Raw genomic sequence first — 10,645 nt, 5'->3', positions numbered from 1 at the left:
TAGGGAGCCCTTTTTGTGTGCACATGTACTTGGTATAAAGTGATGTTTACAAACAAATGGAATGAGGGGATGAGAAAAGAATTCATTAATGATATTTTTGTGTTTGACAAGACCTTCAGTCTTGTGCCTACGTACGAACATAAAAATGAGGGATCAAAACCTCGTAGTTTGTGATACAAGTTTCAAAATGGATGCATTGTTTTTAACAAAAATTAAGTTTGAAAGGCACAAAGGCCTAAAAATGGTTTTAATGAGTTAGTTCTTTTTGGCTTTTTTGAAAGTTTAAGTCAAGTATAGTTAAGTTTATTTACAAGTTTGAGTGAAGAAAATAAGTTTGAAAATGCAATGGCATAAGGCCAAAGTTTCTATCTTTTTGCAAAAAATGGTCAAAGTTTAGAACAAAAATAGTTCACACAAAGAAGATTTTGAAAAAAATGGAGGGAGAGATTTTGAAATTAAATAAATGGGGAGAAGATGAAGAGACTATCCTATGTACAAAATTAAAAGTTTAGAGTTGAAAAGATCTGACCAAATGGGTAGCAATCCAATAGACAAGAATGTCAATAGAAACCCAAAATTCCCATGGACTTTTAGAATCAAGCAACACACAAATGCACAATTATATTATATTGAAGAGCATGGCATCAAATAAAGATGGCCACATCCAAGCTTATCCATTTCATGATCTTCTTCAAAATAGCCCATGTAACAGGTGAATTTTACAAGTCACATGTTCAAAATAACATCTTCACAATGATCATGTTGCAGATGAACTTAAAGAGATATTGAATGATGTATCAAATGAATTTCAAATTGCAAGCACTTGGTTCTTCAACAAGTTGGCATTGGCCAAGTCCTTTAGCATATGAAGGTTGCCTAGATTCTAAGTCCATTTGTTCAAGATCAAGCCAACAACCCACACAAAAGTTTTTTAGGGATTTTGTTGTTATTATGTACATTAATGGTCAAAGACCACACAAACAAACAAAGTATACACAATCAAAATATATCACACAATATGGTCCAAATGGACAAAGTGAAAATTGCATTAACATAAACAATTAGAACGATATGAACAATGACAAATGAAATAGAGTGCTAAAAATAAATTGCATTAAAGTAAAGGCTTGAACTTAAAAGTTAGTAGTTAATAGGTTAGAAGTCAGTATTGATTTGCTTTTGCTTTTCATTTCAAGACATTCTTTGGAGAACACTCAACCCATTTATCACAAGTATGAATCCTTGAGCCAAAACAACTTCCAAAGGAAGGAAAGAAGGCCAAGTTTCCACACAATACCATGAAAGAGGGGAGACTTACAATCTCACTAACTAGAATGCTTATGCCTTTTATGTCACAAATTTAGCGCTATGTTAAGCAACCGTAATTGGACTTATGTAGAAGTCATAACTATTTGAGGTCGGGCAATAGAATTTTGGTGTTAATGTATGTTAGAGACATAGTATAATGGACTAAGCTCATGAAACATACCACACACAAAAAGAATATGCAAAAGGTGTGGCCTAATCTAATCCATACTCATGTCAATTTTTCAATCAACTAGCATTAGGATTTTGAGATATCATAGGCCAAATGGAATGAATGAATGAAGAAGGGGAATAAGATGAAGTGGGAGGGGAATGGATCAAAACACAAATTGTTCAAAGGAGGACTTTTACCAAATTAATATTATCCATTCATTTTCGGAGATGGAATGTGCATTCCATCAATCCTCTAAATCTAATGATATTAATTTGACAAAGTCAAATCAACCTTGACCAAGACCCAACAACCAGAGTCAAACATAAACAAGGTCAACAAATTTATTTGGCATTTATTCAAATTAAAATACTAAAATAGTGCATTTAAATTAAATATGGTTTGTCCAATTCCTAAAATCTCATCAAAACATCAAAGAAATGGCCATGAGATTTATCATAGGTCAAACAAGGTCAAAGGACCTTGGAGAAAAAATTTCATAATTTTTGGACATTTAAAAATATTTTTAAACAATTAAAAACAAATGCAAAATCAATTAATTCATGAAAAATATTAATAATGATCCAAAAAATAATTTTAATTCAGAATATGAAAGAGAAAAATATTTGATTTTTTTGGGTGAAAGTCCCATATTTTTTGGATCAATATTGAATTTAATATGAATTATTGAAAATAATGCAATTAAAATGAAAATTATGATCAGAAAAAACGTGGACCACTTGATCTCCCTCATTAATTGAGGTGGCAGATCAAGTGGCCAGAAACATGATATCCACGATGGACATGAGTCAGCGCGCCACAACATTGGTATTTAAAAGGGACGATCGTGATTGAAACAAATGAGATGGATCATATGGCTGTGAGAGATGCCAACACATTGCCGGAGCTATAGCTCCGGTCTTCTTCTCCGGTGGACCTCACCGGACTGGTCCACCATCAACCATCACCAAAATTAAAAACAACGACATGATTTCAAAGTAAAAATGGCACTGAGTTCGAATCTGGCCTCAATTCACTCTAACTCCAAGTATATTGAGAGATACATGGAGTTGTAATTTGAGGTACATGAACTGAGTCGCTTAGATTTGGCCTCAAAGCAACTCAAAGAATCAACAAAATTGAGCAAGAATTTAAGAGAATCGAAGAGATCAAAATTTCTGGAAAATACCTTCAATGGAGGTCTGGATTCAATTGATCTTACTCCACTTGCTTGCAGAAGAAGGATTGGATGCTTAAAAGGTTGTGGATTCCTGGAGATTTGAATTTCAAAATAGTGGAAATTCAACCTCAAATTAAAATGAATTTCTCAGGTTTATCCTTTGTAAAGTGAGGGTTTGAGATGGGGGATCAAAGCTGGCGCGGATGTGTGTTGATTGTTGAGCATATGAGGCTTTATTTATAGCTGAAACCATTGATATTTGCACACTTGAAATCACTTTCCAAATTTGGTCATTGATGATGCATGGGTGCATGGGCGCGCATAGGCCCATAAAATCATTTCCATAAGTCCACAAATGAATGTTAGATAGTCTGAACTCAGCTTAGATTTCAAGGTAAGTGTGCATTTGGATTTGAAGTTTGATCCTTGCCAAGTGATGACACCATGTTCATGCCATGCGCAACCTATGCAATCCTTGTCCAAAATGAATGAATTTGAGCTTTTTGAAAAGGTGAGATTAAGAGGAACAACTTTCATGTTCAACACTTTTTCATTTGGAGCTTTAAACTTGGAGAAATTTGAGGTGGAAGTTTGGAAATTTTTGACATATCAAAAATTTTCTAAGTGTCAAGTCATATGTCTCAATATTCCACCTTGCTTAACTTTTTATATGAGCTTCAAATGAGAAACGTTTATTCATAAAAGTTGTATCTCTCTCAAAGGCCTTCAAAATGGTCACCAATTTCATGTAATTTAGATTAAAAATTACAGAGTTATGCATTTTTGAAGTTTGGAAAAATCATTTGATCAATGGTATAGGTAAAAAATGACCTATAATGTAACCTCATATCACATGCTCAAAAAGTTTGAATTAGGTCCCACTTCAAACATAAAAGTTGAAGTAGACACATTTAATTTTATTATGCAACTTGGAAATATTTCATCTCATAAAAATTGAGCAAGTTATGGCCTTGGGAAGTTGACTTTCAAATTAGGGTTTAGACAAAATGACCTATAATGTTTCAACATAGAAAATGATTTTCCAAGAAAAGCAAAACTAGCTCTAGGTCTCAACATGAAAGTTGTTTGGAATGTCATTTATAGTAAGTTTTCTCTTGGAATCATTTTCATATGGTGAAAATTGTAGGAGATAGGGTCTAGGGAGACCCAGTTTTGATTAGATGAATCCATCTGGCCAACCACCATCAACCAACTTGCTAACTTCCAATTCTCTTGACTTTATTGGCTCATGGTAGATCATATATGCATAAAATGATTAATTTTTAAGTGTCCCTTAAGAAATTTGATCAATTGGTGAGATAGCTTGTTGGAGAAGTTACTCAAGATACCCAGTCAAACTAGGGTTTCCAAGGCAAATCACCCTTAAACTCTTGAAGAAAACTTGATCAATATAATATGTAGAGAACATTGGGACTCATATATGATGTTTATAACCATTCTTAAATCAATTCTTGGTTGTGCTCTTTGTTCATGAGGGTCTCAAACCCTAGATGTGAACTTGATGAATAAATGGAATCATGCCCTTCCTACAAAAGAGTTAGACAAATGCAAAGATATATTTTTTGGTATTTTGGTTAGTGAAATGATAAAATACAAGTATTATATAATCACAAAGTGCTTGGTGATCTCTCCCAAAACAAACCCAATGAAAAGGGGTAAGGAGGATGCCAAGGTATGATCCCAATGCTAATGCTTAGGATGGAATTGCATGAGGGATCTTAGGGTCAAAATTTGGGTCTTACAGGGCTCCCTAGGAGTACCTAGGAAACTTTGGGTGCTAACACCTTCCCTATGTGTATCCAACCCCCTTTTCTGAAATCTCTGGCATTTAATTAGTTTTGATATGAAAACTTCTTATCTTTGGGTTTTGTTCGTACTTTTCCCTTTTCCTTTGGAAACAATAAAAGTGCGGTGGAGACTCTGGTTTTATTGACGTTAAGCTAATCCATAGTTTGATGGTCATGAATTCACCGCTACACCTACCTCCTATATAACTTCCATGGCCCTAATGCATAAGCATACATTCATCACCTCATCATCTCATTTGTATTTGCACTCATAACAAGAGAGCATGATACATGGACTCAAGGCATGGTGTTCATATCTGAGGATCACCGGGGTTTCTTGATCATGTTAGGATGTGTCTAATCAACCCTAAACCCTAAATACCAACTTCAAGCACTCATTGATCTTCTGAGATTTCACAAGGCTCCTCATTCACCTCTAAAACCCTAATTGGATGGTGGGTCTTAGTTGGAAGCATTGATTGCTCATCTGGCCATCCTTGGGACATAGCCTTAATTCCTTGATCCTATGTGATTTGTCCAAGTTATCATTTGACTTTTTAATTTGTGTTTTGACCTTGGCCTTGAAAGAAACCCTAATATCTAACATTGGGTATGCTTTAATCTTATGGATCTACATCATGATACCTCTTGCACACTTAAACCCTAGTTTGTCTGGCCTTAGTTCTTTATTGACCTTTTAATCCAGAAACCCTAATTATGGGTGCTCACCATTGGTGGTTCATCTGATATTTGCTTGAGGTTTAATACCCTAGCTTAAAAGGTCTTTCCTTGGGGATTTTTTGTTGCTTGTTGCTTGTACATTAGGACCTAGTTGTGCCCATACATTTTCATGCTTTGATTTGTTGTTCGAAACCCTACATCATGGAGATTGCACTTTATCATTTCATCATGCATTTTCCATCAATCATCTTCTTAGGCTCCCTTGCTTATTTGTTTGATTTTGGTCTATACAAGTATATTTTTTATCCATGGCTTGCGATGCATTTCATTGGTCCATTCATAATGCTTTGATTCATATTATGATTTCATTAATTCGTTAGTTCATTTGCATCCATTCAACTTTATTCCATTCATGATCATTTAGCTTAATGATATAATCTCATGGTACTTGTTCATAATGCATATTCAAACTTGATTTTGATGGAGAATTTTGTTTTATTTTCAATGAAGGAACCATTGTTGTACATTGATCATATCACAAATAAGATTACAAGAGAAAATATATTTGTTGACCAAAGTTGACTTTGGTCAAGAGTTGAATTTTTTCCTAACTTTGACCAAAGTCAACACATCTTTCCAAAAACCTAATTTCCATAAAATTCAATCTTTATTCACTAAGCATTCATCCATTTCATTCATACATGGCAATACAAGTGAAAGTTTTGGTTTGAATGTTGGAATCATTTTTGCATTGAGTAAATGTTCATTAAATAAGCATGGTTTCCATAGTCATCAATTGCATTTACATGTTACATGACATACTATTTGGTCTTGTCCTAGTACATGGAACTATAAGACTTGATTTCAATCAAAATGGAAAAGAGAGAGAGTCTTGGAAGCCCTAGTGAATCCATGCTCCATCCACTTCCATATTTCCATGTTCCATGCTTCCACTTACTTCACCATGGTCTTCATCTTGCAATGTTCAAATCCATAGCACCAAACATATGCAACATCCAACAAGCCTGCATTGGTTGAAGATAAAAACTACAGCAAACTTGCATAAACAACAATGTAACTCATCACATTAGAAAGCCTGCAATAACATTCCATTACCTGCACAAATGACCTACAACATGGCCAACAATTCTAGTCCTGAATTACACACCAAGTTGCAACTTCAACAAACTTGCAACATGCCACACCAAAACCTACATCAAGGCACTACAACAGTCAACAAACAATAACAAGCCTACAAGAAAACCATAATAAGCAAACTTATATCAAAGGACTTTAGTAATTCAGTTCAATGGCAATGTGCAATCAACAAACAAACCTGCCAAAACAACAAACCTTCAGCAATGTGCAAACATCATGAGCAACAACTACAACCAAATGCAACTAATTTGAAGCTTCCATAACAACAACAGGAGTAGCATGCAACAACTTCAAACAAGCATCATCAACCTTCAGTTCATATCGAAACCTACAGATTTATCAAACAACTACAACCACACCAAATCCACATAACTTCACTATCCATGACCATTCCATAGTCTGCTACCAATTATTTAAGCAACCAAACAACACCAAAGAAAAACAAATGCCTACTAATTCACCTTGCATCCATCAATGTCCTAATCTGTAGCAGTCACATGAACAAAGGACCAAACTCATAGTAGGGCAGACATTCAAACCCTGTATCAATTGCACATCCAATGCAGCCTGGTTCAACCATCACCATGACAACTAGCAACCTATTCAAAATCAGCAACAACATACAATAGCAGCAAACACATCAATAACCTGCACAATTCTTCAAATAGCCCTGCAATGCCCTACAACATCCATAAACAACAAGAACTCAATCCAACAATAGTGAAAATATCAATGCACATCAGTTCAAAACAAATGAAAAAATACACCAAATTTCACTCATTCACCTAGTTACTTTTCCATTATGGTAAAAATCCACAACAATCCAAAACAGACAAAGAACACTAGTAAAGGTACAAGGACAATCTACTTTTCATAATCAAGATACACATTGGAGCAGACCATTTTCTACAACACAACATTTCCATCCCACCGTTCCATCTGCATTTGTTTTCCATGATTCAAAAGCCCTAACCTTTCACTATAAAAAGAATAACTCAGAGGAATAAAAGGGGTTGGCTTCAAGATCAAAAAGCCTAAACAATAGAGCCACCATATCCATAAAAATCCCTAAGAGCTTCCAGTTTTCAACACAACAAAAACCCTAACATCCGAGCCACACAAAATCACTCTCAATCTCTCAACTCCCACTCACACATAAATTTTTTGAGCATAGAAGAAGAAGACTAAGATACAAAAAGGGGTTTAAAATAAAGAACTAACCTGAAACACATCCATTTTCGTTGCTCCGATCTTCTTCTCCGGCGAAGAAATACCTTGAACTCCTCCATTTCCTCAAATGAAGTTACCACAAGGTATAGCTCCACTCGAGGATCGAAAACCCCAAATCAATTGCTTGGTTTCGTGTCATTCCATCATTTAATTTTTCGTTTTTGTAGATATTGTTTATTGCATTTTCTTATTCAATTAGGCTAGAGGTTTAGGAATTAGGAAGTTTTGTTGCTGGATTCGTGTTCAGAAGGTTGAGACATCGATTGGTAGTTTCTTTTTTCGTTTTGGAGCTCCGCCTCCGCCGTCCATGAGCTCCGGCGAGGCGGAGCGGGAAAGGGCCATTTGAACATTAGAGTTGAGGGAGGGAAATGTTCAAAGTGTTTTTTCAAACTCTCTCTCTCTCTCTCATGAGGTCGTGCATTGGGTATGCTTCTCTTGGGCTTTGCTTTCTTTTTCTTTTCACACCACTAAGTTGCTGCATGTACCCCTGGAACAATCTGAAAACTAAATGGACCAAACACTTGGGCCCTTGCATGTTTTGATCTTTTTTTTCTGTGCATATCTTGTTTGGGCGATGAAATCTTCCATACTTTAAATGATTGATAGATAAACGTTTTGGTCGATTCAATCTTCTTTGATTCAACCATATTGATAAATGATCATTGGATCATTTTTGACACTTTGAATCAACGATAGGTTATCCCTTAATGCGCCATATTTTGAGTCCTTTGACTTGTGGATAGATGATCCCTAGGTGATTACCTTGTGAAAACTAATCTCTAACCACTAACTTATATCATTAACCATTGACTTGTCGACCTAATCTTATGTTGTCATTTATTTGTTGTCATTTATTTTCTTGCTATTTATTTCAAAGAAATTTATTCTCATTCCCATCATCATTGTATCTATTTCATGACTCCTTGTCCTAATGACATTTATTTATTGCCATTACATAATCAAAAAGAACAAAAACATGATAAAATCAAAATACCAAAAATATACATTCATCTGTGACCCACTGTAGGATTTAGAGAACTCATTAGGACCCTTGCACTTGGACCTTGGATCAGGATTCTTGACCTTTTTCTTTGACTTAGAATTTCATTTGTGACTTGCAATCTTTTATTACAAGAATGGCATTCATGGCACTACCCTAGGGAGACATGCTCTTAATCCAATTATCCACTTGTTAGCATAGGTCACTTTACACATACAAGGCTTTCTCTTAGGCTACCTTACAATGAGACCCTTTTATTTCTCGCATTGTTCTCTTGTAAATATCCATATGTCTCACCATTTCAAAACCATACGCAATAAACCCTTGATCCAACGTCAAATGACATTTTTCTTAATCAAATTCAAAAATACAATAAAAATACGATTAGAATTGTGCGCCACGAGTCTTAAGTGGTCGAGAATGAGTAAGAATGGAGATTTCCTACCCTTACTCTAATTATTTTGGACACAAGACGATTGGCTTGTTTGTCTGAAATATTCACCCCTGCCCATAGTCTTTAGTGCAATTCTAACAAAAACAATCTCTTTTCAAAAACCATTAAATAAACATTAACTCATCAAACCTTATTTTTGCACCTTTGGGCACCACTCCTAAAACCCTTTTTCAAGGTAAAAACAACTAACAAGCAATCATTTTCTACTCTGAACTACGGAGCTATGATTCTTCATCCCCCAATGATGATATGTAGGCACAAGGGCCCCAATCCTTGGCGAGCATAATAATAAAAAAACCAATCTTTTTCCCCTTGTTTTCCTGATAGCAGTAAGCATTAAGATAAGATAAACACCCATTTCACGTAGACAACTTAGATAGTTCCCATCGAGTATGATGAATGTCAGGCATGCTAATACCTTCCCCTTGCATAACTGACTTCCGAACCCTAATTTGGTTGCGAGACCAATATTTTCCTTTTCTTTAGAGGGTTTTATGGATTATTTTACCTTTCCTCCTTTTTATGGAATAAATAAAATTCGGTGGCGACTATGTGTATTAAAGCATATCAGTTATTCAATTTTCGCGTAGCGACACCTGGTACTAGACATGTGTCGATGGCACATATAGAAGTATGTGTTATAGTTGAGTGAACTGGGAAACAGTTAGAAGAGTTGTTATAGAAGAAGTTTGTCAGACCTAATGTGTCACCGTGGGGAGCGCCAGTGTTGTTGGTTAAGAAGAAAGATGGTAGCATGAAGTTTTGTATTGATTATCGACAGCTAAATAAGGTTACTCTTAAGAACAAGTATCCTCTTCCTAGGATTGATGACCTTATGGATCAGTTGGTTGAAGCTTGTGTGTTTATCAAGATTGATTCGTGATCAGGTTATCATCAGATTCGAGTAAAGTCAAAAGATATCCTGAAGACTGCATTTTGAGCTCGTTACGACCACTATGAGTATTCAGTGATGTTTTTGGTGTGTCTAATGTGCCAGAAGTATTTGTAGCGGTAAATTCATGATCATCAAACTATGGATAAGCTAGAGATCAAATAACAAGAGTCGCCACCGCGCTTTTATTGTTTCCAAGGGAAAAGGGAAAAAGTACGAACAAAACCCAAAAGTAAGAAGTTTTCAAATCAAAACTAATAAAATGTCAGAGATTACAGGTAAGGGGGTTAGTTACACAGAGGGAAGGTGTTAGCACCCAAAGTATCCTAGGTACTCCTAGGGAACCCTTTTTGTGTGCATATGTACTTGGTATAAAGTGATGTTTACAAACAAAATAGAATGGGGGGATGAGAAAAGAATTCATTAATTATATTTTTGTGTTTGACAAGACCTTCGGTCTTGTGCCTACGTACCAACATAAAAATGAGGGATCAAAACCTCGTAGTTCGTGATACAAATTTCAAAGTGGATGCATTGCTTTTAACAAAAATTAAGTTTGAAAGGCACAAAGGCCTAAAAATGGTTTGAATGAGTTAGTTCTTTTTGGACTTTTGAAACTTTAAGTCTAGTATACTTAAGTTTATTTACAAGTTTGATTTAAGAAAAGAAGTTTGAAAATGCAATTGCATAAGGCCAAAGTTTCTATCTTTTTTGCAAAAGTGGTCAAAGTTTAGAACAAAATAAGTTCAATCAAAGAAGGTTTTG

Source organism: Lathyrus oleraceus, chromosome 6 (assembly GCF_024323335.1).
Source record: "Lathyrus oleraceus cultivar Zhongwan6 chromosome 6, CAAS_Psat_ZW6_1.0, whole genome shotgun sequence".
Lineage (NCBI taxonomy): Eukaryota > Viridiplantae > Streptophyta > Magnoliopsida > Fabales > Fabaceae > Lathyrus > Lathyrus oleraceus.
This window is presented reverse-complemented; position numbering follows the sequence as displayed.